Raw genomic sequence first — 17,747 nt, 5'->3', positions numbered from 1 at the left:
TATATTGCTTTCTTTGCTAACTCGTGCATATTTTCTTTGTTTACCTGTTGGTCCGAAACTCTGACTCTGTGACGAAGAATTTTTGGAAGCAATAATGATTGCAAAGAAAAAACCTTGTGTGAAGGACTCCCCACCCGAGTCTGAGAGTTTGCTTGAGATAGGAGAGGTTGAGTAATATTGATCTGCGAGGTTCCTTCCTCGTTAGGATCGTACGAGAACCTCACTTAGTGGTAGATTCTCTTAAGGGGATTGATGACCGCCGTGCTTTCGGCGTAAGCATATTTTCTTTTACTAGAGTCAATGACCCTAAGACCCCTTTTAGAACCTTTAAAACTATGGCTAGCCTAGACCGATGGTCGCGTAGTATAGGCCACCGAGGTGCTTTCCTCGTAAGGGTCGATACAAAGATCTCACTTAGAGTAGATGACTTTGATGGAGCAGTCGTCTGGCAAGTAAATTGACACAAGCGGCTGACAGTCAAAGAAGTCCATGACTCTAGGGGCAGTGTCTTAAACCCAATTTTCCAAAAGCCTTAGATCATACAAAGCGAGAACCTTGGTTTACTAAGCAGTCATTATTAACTCCATGCTTCGTCACGATGGTCCAAAACCACGAACCCATGCCTAAAAACCTATGGAAATAATAAACCAATCATTCATTCATACATTCATTCATCATCAAAATAATAAGCAAAGGTCTTAAAATCTTTCGTTTGTTCAAACGCAGAATTACAAGACTATTTTCCGACACAATCATGGATACTTCGACAAAGAAAAACACTTCTTCTTTCCGCTTCAAGAGTCCCGACATCAGGTCATTAAAGGTCCTCTGTTCAAAGGTCGTAGCTCTCAAAGATAACAAGTTTAGAGCCAATTTTGGGAACATCATAGATCTTCTAACCGAGGAGGTTGACTATTGTGCTATCACTACAATGTCCCAATACTATGACGTCCCTTTAAGATGCTTCACTTTCCCCGACTTCCAAATCTCTCCAACCTTGGAAGACCTCGAGAGACTCCTCAATAGACCAATCAAGGAATACAACCCTTTCCCGAAATTGGAAAAAGGATTCTGTTTGACCGAGCTCTCACTCATCTTGGGTATCAACACCAACAAGTTAGTGGACAATTGGGGCGTTAAAGGATCCCTCAAAGGTCTAACTCAAAAGTTCCTAGAAGCCCATGCTTGGGAAATGATTAAAGAAGGAAGACCCGACTTTTGCAGTGCAACTTTGGCACTTTTGATTCATGGAATTGTCCTCTTCCCAAATCTGGACAATTTCGTGGATCAATTAGCAGTTGAAGTCTTTTTAACAAAAAATCTGATGCCTTTTTTACTTGCCAATTTCTACCATGCCTTACATACAAGGCATGAGAAGAGGGGAGGTACTTACCTTTGTTGCGCTCCTATGCTACATCTTTGGATGAGGGCCCGCATGCCTCAAAGTGGACCCTTCGCCGAAAAAAACTGACATGGTCGCAAAGGTTCGCATCTCACTCTGCCAACTCAATCCTATGGTACAAGAGAGAATGGGATATAAAGGATGTCATCGCAAGATGTGGAGAGTTCTCTAACGTACCCTTGATAGGAACACAAGGTTGTATCAACTACAACCCTGCTATACTCAAGAGACAACTAGGGTACGCCATGACAAGTCCCCCTGAGGAAAGAGATTTCGTTCCATTTGTCATCAATACCATAGATCCACTTGATTCGAACGTGAAAAGAGTGAGAAAAGCTTGGACAAGCATAATCCGTATTAGCCATGAATGGGGCAAGAAAAATATCCTAGCCAAGGAACCCTACTATGTGTGGGTAAAAGAGAGGGCTAGGGTGGTTAAGATGTCGTTTCTGTTTGACCCTTCTTCATTCCCGTTGATGCCTGAGCCCGAGCCTATCCTACAAGAGGACATGGACAAGCTTACCAGCCAAATCAAAGAGCTCGAGTTGGAAAACACTCAACTACGAGTCGAACTCAATCGCGCCAAGGAACGTAACCACATCTTGGAGGATAAGGGTAAGCAAGTCTGCAATCTTCAAATTTTTCACAGACTTGCTTACCCTTATCCTCCAAGATGTGGTTACTTCCTTGGCGCGATTGAGTTCGACTCGTAGTTGAGTGTTTTCCAACTCGAGCTCTTTGATTTGGCTGGTAAGCTTGTCCATGTCCTCTTGTAGGATAGGCTCGGGCTCAGGCATCAACGGGAATGAAGAAGGGTCAAACAGAAACGGCATCTTAACCACCCTAGCCCTCTCTTTTACCCACACATAGTAGGGTTCCTTGGCTAGGATACTTTTCTTGCCCCATTCATGGCTAATACAGACTATGCTTGTCCAAGATTTTCTCACTCTTTTCACGTTCGAATCAAGCGAATCTACGGTATTGATGATAAATGGAACGAAATCTCTTTCCTCAGGGGGTCTTGTCATGGCGTACCCTAGTTGTCTCTTGAGTATAGCAGGGTTGTAGTTGATGCAACCTTGTGTTCCTATCAAGGGTACGTTAGAGAACTCTCCACATCTTGCGATGACATCCTTTATATCCCATTCTCTCTTGTACCATAGGATTGAGTTGGCAGAGTGAGATGCGAACCTTTGCGGCCATGTCAGTTTTTTTCGGCGAATGGTCCACTTTGAGGCATGCGGGCCCTCATCCAAAGATGTAGCATAGGAGCGCAACAAAGGTAAGTACCTCCCCTCTTCTCATGCCTTGTATGTAAGGCATGGTAGAAATCGGCAAGTAAAAAAGGCACCGGATTTTTTGTTAAAAAGACTTCAACTGCTAATTGATCCACGAACTTGTCCAGATTTGGGAAGAGGACAATTCCATGAATCAAAAGTGCCAAAGTTGCACTGCAAAAGTCGGGTCTTCCTTCTTTAATCATTTCCCAAGCATGGGCTTCTATGAACTTTTGATTTAAACCTTTGGGGGATCCTTTAACGCCCCAATTGTCCACTGACTTGTTGGTGTTGATACCCAAGATGAGTGAGAGCTCGGTCAAACAGAATCCTTTTTCCAATTTCGGGAAAGGGTTGTATTCCTTGATTGGTCTATTGAGGAGTCTCTCGAGGTCTTCCAAGGTTGGAGAGATTTGGAAGTCGGGGAAAGTGAAGCATCTTAAAGGGACGTCATAGTATTGGGACATTGTAGTGATAGCACAATAGTCAACCTCCTCGGTTAGAAGATCTATGATGTTCCCAAAATTGGCTCTAAACTTGTTATCTTTGAGAGCTACGACCTTTGAACAGAGGACCTTTAATGACCTGATGTCGGGACTCTTGAAGCGGAAAGAAGAAGTGCTTTTCTTTGTCGAAGTATCCATGATTGTGTCGAAAAATAGTCTTGTAATTCTGCGTTTGAACAAACGAAAGATTTTAAGACCTTTGCTTATTATTTTGATGATGAATGAATGTATGAATGAATGATTGGTTTATTATTTCCATAGGTTTTTAGGCATGGGTTCGTGGTTTTGGACCATCGTGACGAAGCATGGAGTTAATAATGACTGCTTAGTAAACCAAGGTTCTCGCTTTGTGTGATCTAAGGCTTTTGGAAAATTGGGTTTAAGACACTGCCCCTAGAGTCATGGAATTCTTTGACTGTCATCCGCTTGTGTCAATTTACTTGCCAGGCGACTGCTCCATCAAAGTCATCTACTTTAAGTGAGATCTTCGTATCGACCCTTACGAGGAAAGCACCTCGGTGGCCTATACTACGCGACCATCGGTCTAGGCTAGCCATAGTGTCGTACGGTGAACTGACTTTTATTGGATTTGTAATCGCAATGTCGCGGTTAGCAAGAGTCGCCACCGACTTTTCTTTTATCCCATGAGGAAAGGTGGAAAAGAACAGGAAAGACCTTAATTTTAAATTCTTAGGTTCGGGAGGTACTTTATACAAAGGGAAGGTATTAGCACCCTTTGTATCCATGGTTCTCCATGGGCTCTTAATTGCTCAATCATTTATGTTTTCTTTGTTTGAAAAAGGTGGTTGAGAAATGTATGAAAAATGTTTGAAAAGGAGAATTTAACTTTGTAATGATTCTTGCATGAATGTATACAAAGTGGTTATCTCATTTAGTTTTTTGAAAGTAGCTTAGAAAAATATAACTTGGCAATGATCCTAGTACGGATGTATGCTAAGTGGTGATTTTCCGAAAGAAGACGTTTGAAAGGTGTGGGGTGTGAAAAGCATTTTTTGTTATGAATAAGCAATTAAGGTTATACCTGTCCGAGGTCTTTCCGGGCATTTCCTATCCTTATGAGGGTAAAACTGTCCTTACTATTGAGAAGTAAGTAGTTTTATCCTGGGGATGTAGGAGGGTCATCGTAGGGTCATCGGTTGGTCATTGAAGGCAACAGTTGTGAGGATACCTTAGCATTCGAAGGGACTATCATCATTTAACCGTAGGCTACACCGAAGGGTCATTGAGGGACAAAATCGTATTTTCGAAGGCAACATCCGAGGGACTATGATGATTTTACCGAAGGGTCTTTGCTAAGGATATCCCCATATTCGCGGGACATGACCGTATTACGTAACCGTGGGGTAATAAAGAGAGGTCCGATATCATTTATTTAAAGTCCATGTTTTAAGTTCATTAGGTAATTATGGTGATACCGCATTGAATCGATACATTAAAATCAACACATTAAAGATCAATACATTAAAATTGGTTAGGCAACCAATATGAATTTTCACATTAAAGTGACATAATTTAGAGTCCATCTCCATGAAAGTCTTCCCATGCATAAAGCGGTGTACCTAGCCGGTTATTTCTTCGGAAGTATGCTAGCCTTTACACCATTAACACACAGATTATAGCATTGAGATAAACACAATTGGAAATTGCATCACAAAATGAATATAACAGCCAGGAATTTAAGCAAAATGATGCAGAGTCATGATTAGGTAAGTATAAAACGGGCAACAAAGGGACAAAGCAGCCCCTGTCCTGTTCGCTTCTGCTTCGCCTAGCGAAGGCTCAGCGAAGGCTCGCTGCGGGCTCGCCTAGCGATGAGCTAGCGAGCGGCCACGGGTTTGAAATTATGACCTCAATCAGCAGCATGGCCTATGGCCTCTAACACATAATTATATGGTTCAGTTTCACAATGTTCAAGCACATTTAAATTCTCATGCAAAGCTTCAAAATGTTTATGAATTCAATTATGATATCCTCCCCTAATTAAGAACATGAAGTGGTACCATATGCCAAAAGAGAGTACAAAACGATGTCACATGCAAATTAAGACACTAATGCGGTATCACATGCAAAATAAGAATGCCAAGTGATAATCATGTGTCAATTAATATCCTAAAGTGATATCATATGCCAATTAAGAACTAAAACGATAATAGTGAGGCAAACCTGTTTGCAAATCGAGTTGCAACCTTGAATTGGCGAGCCGGATTGAGTTGGGCGGCGGTAGCTTCGGCACGGGTAAGCGGCCTTCAGGGTTTCCGCCTTCTGAACTCTTTGGATCAGCAGGGTTTCTGTGTTTCTCCCTCTGGATGCGTGTTTCCGTCCGTCTTCGTCCGTCTCTGTCTGTCCTTGTTCGTGGCAGAAGAGCATGTATTTATAGTAGTGGCAATGGTGACCTAATGGGCTTAAAATGAGGTCCAAATTTTCAAATTCTCGCAAGCTTCGCTAGGCGAAGGAATTGCTCGCCTAGCGAGCAAACTAGGTTTGGGCTTTTTCTGGACCTGATGCTTCGCTGGGCGAGTGGCATGCTGAGATATTCGCTAGGCGAAGGAATTGCTCGCCTAGCGAGCAAGCTATTTTGGGCCACTTTGGATTAGGCCTGCTGTGAGCTGGGCTTTTGTCCATTTGATATCAGTGCCTTGCAGAACAAGTCAGAGGGTCTTGGAAAATGCTTTGTAATTTCAATGGGCAAATTTTGGGGTATGACAGCTGCCCCTGTTCAATATTCTTGCACCGAGAGAGTAGAATGGCATGTGTCGTTCGTGGTCTGGAGGTGAAAGATTATTGAACACTATAATGCCCCGAAAATTTGCGCTTGTCCATCAGTCTTGACGGAGATGGGCTTAGAGATGCCATCCAAGAAACTTGCTGAGGAAATTTCCAGATTGTGTCGTATGTTAGACGATATCTAGAGACATGGGTGTCACACCGGGTCATACATCAGACCGTATAGTGAACCCTCCATTATGCTGTTGACTTCGCTGGGGAGTTAGAGTATGCTATACTGCTGGGGATAAGGGATCAGAATGGATCATACGTTAGATCGTGTCTGAATACCAGAGTGAGCTGTTCATTAGGCGGATGACTTTGCTGGGGATGAAAGATCAGAATGGATCGTACGCTAGATCGTATCTGAGTTGCAGAATGTGCCGTCTGCTAGGCGGAATCTGCCGAAGAGGGAATAGTCGTATACCAGCCCACCATTCAGGAATGTACCTGTCCGAAGGTAGCATCTGAGTAAGGGAGTAGCCATATACTAAACTATCATTCAGGAATGTACTTGTCCGAAGGTAGCACCTGAGAAAGGGAGTAGCCATATACTAGACTACCATTCAGGAATGTACCTGTCCGAAGGTAGCACCTGAGCAAGGGAGTAGTCGTATACTAGACTACCATTCAGGAATGTACCTGTCCGAAGGTAGCACCTGAGAAAGGGAGTAGCCGTATACTAGACTACCATTCAGGAATGTACCTGTCCGAAGGTAGCACCTGAAAAAGGGGTAGCCGTATACTAGACTACCATTCAGGAATGTACCTGTCCGAAGGTAGCACCTGAGAAAGGGAGTAGTCGTATACTAGACTACCATTCAGGAATGTACCTGTCCGAAGGTAGCACCTGAGAAAGGGAGTAGTCGTATACTAGACTACCATTCAGGAATGTACCTGTCCGAAGGTAGCACCTGAGAAAGGGAGTAGCCGTATACTAGACTACCATTCAGGAATGTACCTGTCCGAAGGTAGCACCTGAGAAAGGGAGTAGTCGTATACTAGACTACCATTCAGGAATGTACCTGTCCGAAGGTAGCACCTGAGAAAGAGAGTAGCCGTATACCAGACTACCATTCAGGAATGTACCTGTCCGAAGGTAGCACCTGAGAAAGGGAGTAGTCGTATACTAGACTACCATTCAGGAATGTACCTGTCCGAAGGTAGCACCTGAGAAAGAGAGTAGCCGTATACCAGACTACCATTCAGGAATGTACCTGTCCGAAGGTAGCACCTGAGAAAATGAAGGTTTAACTTGGTCGTCCATTAAACCATACTTGAGTCGTTGAAGATCAGAAGGGATCGTACGCTAGATCGTACCTGAGCTGGAGGTCCAAATGGGTCGTACGTTAGACCGTATTGGAGTTGCTGAGAGTCAGAATGGATCGTACGTTAGACCGTATCTGAGTTGAAAGAGTCATATGTTGGGCTGAATCAGAATGAACCGTACGTTAGGCTGTATCTGATAATATTTGCAGAGAATATCTGGGGTGGGCTTAGAGATGCCACCATTGGGAGAATGCCAGAATGAATGTTGACATGGAGTATATTTGAAAGGTGTAGTTGAATCCTGAATGTAACTGATACAGATGTCTGTCCGAATGGACCTTTATTTTGACTGTATCAAGAGGATAATTAACCTGAAAAATAACGTTAGCCTCATGCAATGTCATGATGCATGAGATGTTTATGCTTGCGAACCTGGTATGCATGTATATGCATGTATATGAAATGATGTAAAGTGTATGATGCGGAATGAAGTAAATGTGAGCGCTGTATGCAGGTATGAAATATGAAATGATATAATGAATGCATTAGGCGTCTGAAACATTCTTCCAGGGGACACTACTGGGGGAATAGATCTCAGTCTGCTGGTCGGAGACATTGGTATTGATGGCCCTTCCTTAGCTGGGGATTTGGGTTCTGTCCAACGGGGCCTGGCTGGGGATAGAAGGGATGACCTTTCGGTAAGGCGATGCCGACCTCTTCTGGGGAATAATTGGCGTTGCCGGGGAATCGAATTAGTAACAGCCTCCTTGGAAAGCGTGGTTAGACCTTCTCCTCGATCCTGAAGTCGTGTAGTAATTGCTATTGCTATTTTAGGCACGCATTTTTGTAAACATGGGTCATATTCAAGTGCATAAGTCAATTCAAGTTAAATCAATGGACGTTTACGCAAACAAAACAGAAAAGGTAAAAACAAAAGCATCTTTTTGGCAATGAAATTGTATTGATTTTGAAAGAGGGCCTATAAACAGGCAATTTGTGTACAAGGAGACAGAAATCCTAGTAAGAGGAAGTTGTCAAGACAACAAAAAGAAAGCTATGCAGAATAAGTCCTATTGATTTTGATTCCACTACTGTCATTATGTCTTCAAGCATCTCATCTCCTGCTGTCGGATAGAAGTGATTGGCTTGTTCAGTCCCTGGAACTTGGTTGAAGCTGACAGAGAACGGGACATAGTCATACGCTTTAATCCCTAATTTTGCCTGGACCGCCTTTTCAGGTTTTCAGTCCACCGGGATACCCCTTTTTGCCCAAGCCGCCTTCTCAGGTTTTCGACTTGCCGGGTATACGTCTTTATATATTTATCCCTAATTTTTGCCCGAACCCTTTTGGTTCGCCGGGATGCCCTTACTTTTGCCTAGGTACGTCGACCTAGCGGGTCTCTTTTATGCGTAGTATTTTTTAACTATGTCCGCGTTCACAGGATGCGGGAAGTCTTCGCCATCCATTGTAGCAAGTATCATGGCTCCACCAGAGAATACTTTCTTAACCACAAATGGCCCTTCGTATGTGGGAGTCCACTTGCCTCTGGGGTCACCTTGTGGTAGAATGATACGTTTGATCACCAAGTCGCCTACTTGATACACCTGTCTCTTGACTCTTTTGTTAAATGCCCGGGTCATGCGCTTCTGATATATCTGCCCGTGACAAACAGCCGCAAGTCTCTTCTCGTCAATCAAGTTTATTTGATCAAGTCGAGTCTGAATCCATTCATCTTCGTCTAAGCCCGCCTCTTTCATGATTCTTAGAGAAGGAATCTGGACTTCCACTGGTAAAACAGCTTCCGCTCCGTAGACTAAAGAGAAAGGAGTTGCCCCTGTCGAGGTGCGTACTGAAGTGCGATAACCATGGAGAGCAAATGGTAACATCTCATGCCAGTCTTTGTACGTTACTGTCATCTTTTGTATGATCTTCTTGATGTTCTTATTAGCAGCCTCCACGGCGCCATTCATCTTTGGCCGGTACGGAGAAGAATTATGATGCTTATTTTGAACTGCGTGCAGAGTTCAGTAATCATCTTGTTATTCAAATTAGTACCATTGTCAGTGATAATTCTTTCAGGGATGCCATACCGACAAATAAGACTATTCTTGATGAACCGTGCCACCACATTCTTGGTGACAGAAGCGAAGGAGGCTGCCTCTACCCACTTTGTGAAGTAATCAATAGCGACGAGAATGAAACGATGTCCATTAGAAGCCGTAGGTTTAATCTCTCCAATCATATCGATGCCCCACATTGCAAAGGGCCAAGGCGCTGTTAACACGTTCAATGGAGCAGGAGGTACATGTACTTTATCCGCATAGATCTGACACTTGTGGCAGGTTCTGGAGTGATGGTGGCAATCAGCTTCCATGGTAGACCAATAATACCCTGATCTCAGAATCTTCTTGGCCATGGTATGTCCATTAGGATGAGTCCCAAAAATACCGTCATGCATGTCTTCCATAATCCTTTCCGCTTCCTTTTGATCCACACAGCGAAGCAGAGTCGAGTCATGATTACGTTTGTATAACACTCCATTACTCAGCAAGAATTTAGCGGAGAACTTCCTCAGGAATTTTCTGTCCTTGATGGATGCCCCTTCAGGGTATTCCTGAGCTTCTAAATATCTTCTTACGTCGTGGAACCAAGGTTTTCCTGTACCTCCTCTGTGTTAAGTCCGTAACAGTATGCTGGTTCATCTAACCGTCCAATGGTAATCATGGGAGCTTCGCTGCCCCATCTGACTCTGAACATAGATGACATGGTAGCTAATGCGTCTGCCAGCTGGTTCTCCTCTCGTGGAATATGTTCAAATGCTATTTCTTCAAAGTATGGGATTAATGTCATCACCTGCTCTCGATAAGGGATGAGATTTGGGTGTTTAGTATCCCATTCCCCTTTGATCTGACTGATTACCAAGGCCGAATCTCCGTACACACTCAAAAACTTGATTCGCCAATCTATAGCAGCTTTGAGTCCAAAAATACATGCTTCATACTCAGCCATATTATTGGTACAATGAAAACATAGTCTAGCAGTGAGAGGCGTATGGTAACCTCCAGGAGAAATGAGTACAACCCCAACACCATGGCCCAATGCATTAGAAGATCCATCAAAGACCATAGTCCATCGGGATCCCCATTCGGGTCCTTCATCTGGTTTAGGTTTTTCATCATCAGCAACAAACATGACATCCTCATCTGGGAACTCAAAATTCATAGATTGGTAATCATCCACCGCTTGATGAGCCAAATGATCAGCCAGCACGCTTCCTTTGATTGCTTTCTGGGTAGTGTACTGGATATCGTACTCTGTTAAGATCATCTGCCATCTCGCTATTCTTCCAGAGAGGGCAGGCTTCTCGAACATGTATTTGATGGGATCCATCCTAGAAATCAACAAAGTGGTATGATTCAACATATACTGTCTTAGTCGGCGAGCAGCCCAGGCCAAAGCACAGCAAGTTCTCTCGAGCAGTGAGTATCTTGTTTCACAGTCGGTAAACTTTTTGCTCAGGTAGTATATGGCATGCTCTTTTCGACCAGACTCGTCATGTTGCCCCAATACGCACCCCATTGAATTTTCTAACACGGTCAAATACATGATTAGAGGTCTTCCTTCAACTGGTGGTATCAAAATCGGAGGTTCCTGGAGGTAGTTCTTGACTTTGTCAAAAGCTTCTTGGCATTCGTCATTCCATATCATTTCTTGATTTTTCCTCAGCAATTTGAAGATGGGTTTGCAGGTAGCGGTCAAGTGGGAGATAAATCGAGCAATGTAGTTCAAGCGTCCCAAGAAACCTCTGACTTCTTTCTCCGTACGGGGAACTGGCATTTCTTGAATAGCTCTCACTTTAGCCGGGTCAACCTCAATTCCTTTACCACTGACAATAAAGCCTAAGAGTTTACCGGATCTTACTCCAAAAGTGCATTTGTTCGGATTCAATCTCAATTTGTACTTCTTCAGCCTCTCGAACAGTTTGTATAAATGATCGAGATGCTCTTCTTCAGTATGAGATCTAGCTATCATGTCATCCACATATACTTCTATCTCATGATGAATCATGTCATGGAACAAAACCACCATAGCACGCTGGTATGTTGCCCCGGCGTTCTTTAGACCGAACGGCATTACTTTGTAACAGAAAGTGCCCCATTGCGTCACAAACGTAGTTTTCTCCATGTCCTCAGGTGCCATCTTAATCTGATTGTAACCTGAGAAACCATCCATGAATGAGAATAATTTGTGTTGGGCGGTGTTGTCTACCAGAACATCAATGTGCGGGAGCGGAAAGTCATCTTTGGGACTCGCTTTATTCAAATCTCTGTAGTCTACGCACATTCGCACCTTACCATCTTCTTTGGCACTGGCACCACATTAGCAACCCATTGAGGATAAGAAGTAACAGCTAAAAAACCGGCATTGAATTGTTTCATAACCTCGGCTTTGATTTTCTCGGACATTTCAGGACGCATGCGGCGAACTTTTTGCTTGACAGGACGGCAGTCTTTCTTCGTAGGCAGCCGATGTACCACTATATCAGTATCCAACCCGGGCATGTCTTCATAAGACCAAGCGAAAACCTCTACATAGTCATGTAACATCCGAACCAATCTTTCCTTGACACTGCTTTCCAATCCTGCTCCTATTTTGACTTCTTTTCTGTCTACCTCAGTACCCAGATTTACAATTTCGAGGGACTCTTCATGCGGCTGTATAGTCCTTTCTTCTTGCAGTACCAATCTGGCAAGCTCTCCAGGGACTTCACAATCTTCCTCACTTCCATCTTCGGCTTGGTAGATCGGATTTTCAAAGTCATAATGAACAGTAGCGGAATTATTATCAATAGGATCCAGAGTGAGTACGGATCTGCAATTTGTTACGTGAGTGTGTGTAAGAAAACATAGCTCGTTTGAAAGACGACAGGAAAAATAAAGAGCGCAATATTTGAATGCGAAAAGGTCCATTGATTTATTGAATATGAAAATATGCTTATGAAATGACAAAACCCTTAACAAATTAGCTATTGTGCCCCGGGTATAGACACAATGCTTTAAGAAGTTCAATTAGAATTTGCAATACTAAATAGACAATAACAATTACTCCTGACTAAAGGAGATCGGGATAGTGTCTTCAGCCTTCCAATTATTGAGTCCGTCGCCAATTGTTGGGTAGATCCAACTATCCAGGTCGCAATCACTGTCAGCATCTTCTACAACATTGATTTGATCTTTGACCGTCTTCTCAGAGTTGAATCCCAGACCAGCTTTGTCAGACTTGTACGGTACGTTGATCAGTTGACCCCAGCCAGTACAGCCACCATCTTCAACCACAGCTTGAGCATCTTTCAGAGAAATCATAACAGGAGGAGCACGAGTAACCTTGGGCACACAGGGAGTTGGCTTAAGGACAGGATCGGGCGGAGAAACCACTTCAAATGACTGAGTTGGAGTCTCGAAGAATTCACCATCCATCTCAACGTATCTGAAGGTATGCACACTACTGACAATGTATTCCTCTTCCCCACACACGGTGACGATTTTACCCTCTATTGGATACCTCAGCTTTTGATGGAGCGACGAAGCCACAGCACCTGCCTCATGAATCCAAGGGCGCCCCAGTAGGCAGGAGTAGGCAGGACGAATGTTCATTACATAAAAGGTAGTGTTGAAAACTTGAGGTCCTATCTTGATAGGGAGAACAACTTCACCGTGGACAACACTCTTTGCACCATCGTAAGCCCGCACCACAATATCACTAGGCTTCAGTTCAACGCTCTTGCAGTCAAGTTTCTCGAGCACGGCTTTCGGTAACACATTCAAAGAAGAGCCATTATCGATCAGCACATGAGACAGGGTGATGCCTTTACACTCAATGGAGATATGCAGGGCCTTATTATGGTTCTTTCCCGCTGGTGTCAGATCAGCGTCGGAAAATCCTAGGCCATTGTCAACAGCCAAGTGAGCCACATAATGTTCGAACTGATCGACAGATGTTTCCTGAGGCACATGAGCAGTCTTCAAGAATTTTATCAACGCATTGGCATGAGATTCAGAAGATAACAGCAATGATAACATTGAGATCTTAGATGGGGTATGCCCCAACTGCTCTACAACATCAAAGTCACTCTTGCGAATGATTTTCAACACTTCTTCCATTTCTCGTTTGGCAACGTCTTCAGTAGTATCTTCGACCGGTGTCTCTGACTGAGAAGGATTGACTGGTTCCTTTCCTCGAGTCTCAGGAGCTGGGGGTGAGATCTCTGGAGAGAAGATCCTTCCGCTTCGAGTAATTTTACTAGTCCCAACGATGTCATTAGGATTAGCAGAATCACCAACTTGCTTTACGCCATGGATGTAAACCTCACCTCCATAATTCCACGGAATGGCCTTGCTTGAGGAGTACGGTATTGGGCCAGGTGCAGTAATGATCAGGGGAGCTACCTTGGGCTCAGCAATGATCTTCACAGGTACCCTGGGAGCGGTAATCTTAACCGGAACTTTGGACCTTGCAATCATAGATATTTCTTCAATAGGGTTTTCCGCCTTAGAAACCCTTTCAAAGAGAATTGTACGGTCGTCCATCAGCCGTTGAATGCCATTTTTCAATTTCAAGCAGTCCTCGGGCCAAAGTGTGCAGAGATTGCAATCTTCAGTACAACCTGGAAATAAACCAGCTTGCGATAAATTCCGCTTTATGACCGGGAGAGGAGATGTTAAGTCCGCTACAGTAGTGATGAGAGAATCGTCATTGAGAGCATTAACAGCCTTGTCATGATTAGGCATAGGTGCATTGATGACATTAGGAGTCTCCGGAGGCTCGAACTCGATTTCCCCAGCATCGATCATGTCCTGAATCTTATTCTTCAACAGCCAACAATCGTTTGTATCATGCCCGGGGCTATCGGAGTGATATGCACACCTGGCATTGGGATTATAACGAGGCGAAGCAGTGTTGGCATTTGCAGGAGGACCTCTGAGAGTGATCAGGTTTACCTTTAGCATACTTTGCAATGCTTGTGCTAAAGTCATATTGAGCTTGGTAAACTGCCTTCTTGGTCTGTCTTGTCTTTGCTGGAAGTTTTGAGCTGGCGGGGCCGCGATCGTCACTGCTCCAATGGCATGGTCACCGATTTTCTTATTATGATTCTTTTGACCATACACAGCATTCGATTCGTTCTTCCCATGGTAGGACTTTTTACTGCTTGTAGAAGTAGTTGCCTGTAATTTTCCACTTCGAATGCCGCTTTCCACCCGTTCACCTGTCAGTATAAGTTCAGTGAAACCTGATGAAGAACTCCCCAGTAGGTGGCTGTAGAATGGGCCAGTCAGGGTACCCATGAACAGGTCTACTAATTCTCGGTCAGTCATAGGGGGTTTGACTCTGCCGGCCAAATCTCTCCATTTCTGAGCATACTCTTTGAAGCTTTCTTTAGATCCCATGGCCATATTCTGCAACTGCAGCCGAGTAGGTGCTAATTCAGAATTGTACTGGTACTGCTTGTAGAAAGCCGTTGCTAAATCAGTCCAGGTGCGGATGTCAGAGCTCTCGAGCTGATAATACCATTCCAACTGAGTGCCAGATAGACTCTCTTGGAAGAAATGGATCCACAGTTTCTTATCAGTGGTATGCGGCTGGATCTTTCTCACATAAGCCCTTAGATGCATCTGAGGACAAGACGCACCATCGTACTTAGTGAAAGTGGGGATTTTGAATTTGCGAGGAATGGTCACATCGGAGACCAGACCCAAACTTTCGAAATCCAGACCAGGTGTTTTCTGACCCTCCATGGCTAGCATGCGCTCTTCCAGCAATTTGTACTTATCATCTCTTGGAGAGTACTGTTCATTTTCATACTCCTCATCATCATCCTCAGGGTTAGAGAAATCAACATTCTCCTCCTCTGAATCATTTTCCGCCCCCTCTTCTGGGCCATTCGGGATTCCAAATTTGATTCCCGTAGCCTGTCCTTTACGCCTTCTGCCCGGGTTAATGAAGCTCACAGCTTTCTTGTCCTTCTTCTTTTCAGCCAAAAGAGCCTTCAGCTCCTCCTGCCCTTTGGATAAGCTTAACATCATCTCCTTGAACTGAGCATTCTGAGTCTGGAGATCTTTGACAGTCTGTTCGAGATCCATTTTTCTGTTTAAGAGGCAGACCGTGAGAATATGGTCTTTTAGAACACCTGTTATGCAATGTTATGTTATGCGATGCAATGTATGAAATGTTTTCAAGGACTTTTGGAATTTAACTCTGCATAAATCCCCAACAAGAGGGAAATGTTTTATTGCTACTTTTTTTTTTTTTTTTTTTGATCAATGTTCATTACAAAAGGAATAATAGTAAAAATACAAAGCTCAAGTCTCCCAGGGGCGACTTCTTTTCGGGCGAAGATATGCATTGAGTCTTCGTTCCTCATTAAGCTGACTGGTGAGCTCTAACACTTTCTTCCTTTCTGCATTGAACTGAGCTTCGAAAGTATCTCTCTCTTCTCTCAACTGGGTCCAGGATCTTTTCAATTCCTCAACATCAGTAGGCATATCTGGATAAGGAATGATCTGGGAAGTAGCTCCTTCGGCCTCTGATTCAACAATCAATGGTCCGACTGTAAGATATGGCATGACAAGTTCGTGAGCTCTGGCGCGTACCCATCTGAGATAAGGCTCCATAGGAATAGAATTTTTCTTTCCTAAATTGCTTCTTTTCACCATGCCCCAAGCTCGTACAAACCTTTGGCGGAGACCTTGAGAGTCATTGTCATAGTCAAACACTGTACCTTGAATAATCATTTTATGTGGACCATCTCTTCGAGCATGCCCAAACTGACGTAGGGCTAAGGCAGGATTATAAGTAATACCTCCTCTTATCCCCAGGAGTGGTACATTAGGGAATTCTCCACAACGGTCGATGAGAGTGACGTTTTCTCTGAGATTGGAACACCAACGGATGTCTGAATGGGAGAGTGCCATTATCCTTTGAGACCATTTCAGATTTTGATCATTCTTCAAGACTGATCGAGGGAGGTGCGAAATAAACCACCTAGACAACAAAGGTACGCAGCACATGAGAGTCCCTTGCCTCCTCATAGTACGAGTGTGAAGGGAATGCAAGACATCTCCAAGCAAGGTAGGCACAGGATTATGAGTGAGGAATATCTTAATAGCATTCACATCTATGAATTGGTCCGGATTAGGGAATAGCACCAAACCATAGATTAGCAATGCTAAAACATCTTCGAAAGCATGGACATTCACAACTTTTAGGAATTCTCGGGCCTTACTTATCAGAAATTTGGCAAGTAAACCTTTCGTTCCACTCCTTGTTACCCAATTGGTCTCAATATCAGATTTTGTCATGCATAAAGCTGCGGCAACTTCTTCAGACTTTGGCATCTTTTCTAGACCACTGAAAGGTATTTGGTCCAGGATAGGTATCCCGAGCAGCTGGGAGAATTCTTCTAATGTGGGTACCAACTGATAATCTGGGAAAGTGAAGCAATGATGTTTAGGATCGAAGAACTGGAATAGAACTCTCATCATATCTTCTTTGAAACCGGTGGTAACTAAGTTGAGAAGATGACCATGTTTCTTGTGGAACTGAGCATGATCGGGGAGTTCTGACACCAAATCCTTGAGTTGAGGAGAGATCGTTACAAGATTGATCCGGATAGTCTTCCTGGAAGCCATAACCTGTTCGACAGAGCAAAGCTAAATTCCTAAGTCCTTGAAATGGTTAGTATAATGCCATGATGTTATGATGTTATGATGTTATGCAAGCACAAGCATGTCACACAACAATTATTCCTAGGTTTTAAGGCTTGCATGAGTTCCATAGGTAAGTACCCTCCCCACTGAAGTTTGGTTGGTTCAACCTGTCCTAGAATAGTAACCGGGTTCTAGAAGGATCTCAAATCATCGACCTTTCCTTAAGTCCACTTCAGTGCAACACCAAGTGGTTGACCGAAGCTTCCCTAAAGTCCAATCTCAAAGAGTGTAGTATCGAGTATCAACCAACCTCAGTCGGAACCGAAGCCAGTTATCTCACTACTTTCTAATGGCTAGGATGAGTCAATTAGGGTTCTAAAGGTCTGGTTAATGCTTTGATGACACCACGCGGAAGCCAAATTTTTCCTCAAGTGAACATGAGGAACATCAGGACGACCAAAGTGTCACATTAACCGTAGCCATCATTTTGACCATTCCAGTATACGCCGGATAGTCGCGATGATCTATTGCTACTTACCTAAGGTACACTAGATCCGGGTGTAGGATCTTTCACTCAGACAATCCCTTAAAACGAAAGAACAAATGCAAACATAAATGATTTTTAAGGTGGACCTCTCTTTATCGTCCCCAGCAGAGTCGCCAGTTCTGTCGTACGGTGAACTGACTTTTATTGGATTTGTAATCGCAATGTCGCGGTTAGCAAGAGTCGCCACCGACTTTTCTTTTATCCCATGAGGAAAGGTGGAAAAGAACAGGAAAAACCTTAATTTTAAATTCTTAGGT

The sequence above is a fragment of the Lathyrus oleraceus genome, chromosome 7 (assembly GCF_024323335.1).
Source record: "Lathyrus oleraceus cultivar Zhongwan6 chromosome 7, CAAS_Psat_ZW6_1.0, whole genome shotgun sequence".
Taxonomy (NCBI): domain Eukaryota; kingdom Viridiplantae; phylum Streptophyta; class Magnoliopsida; order Fabales; family Fabaceae; genus Lathyrus; species Lathyrus oleraceus.
Note: the sequence above shows the minus strand (reverse complement) of the source record.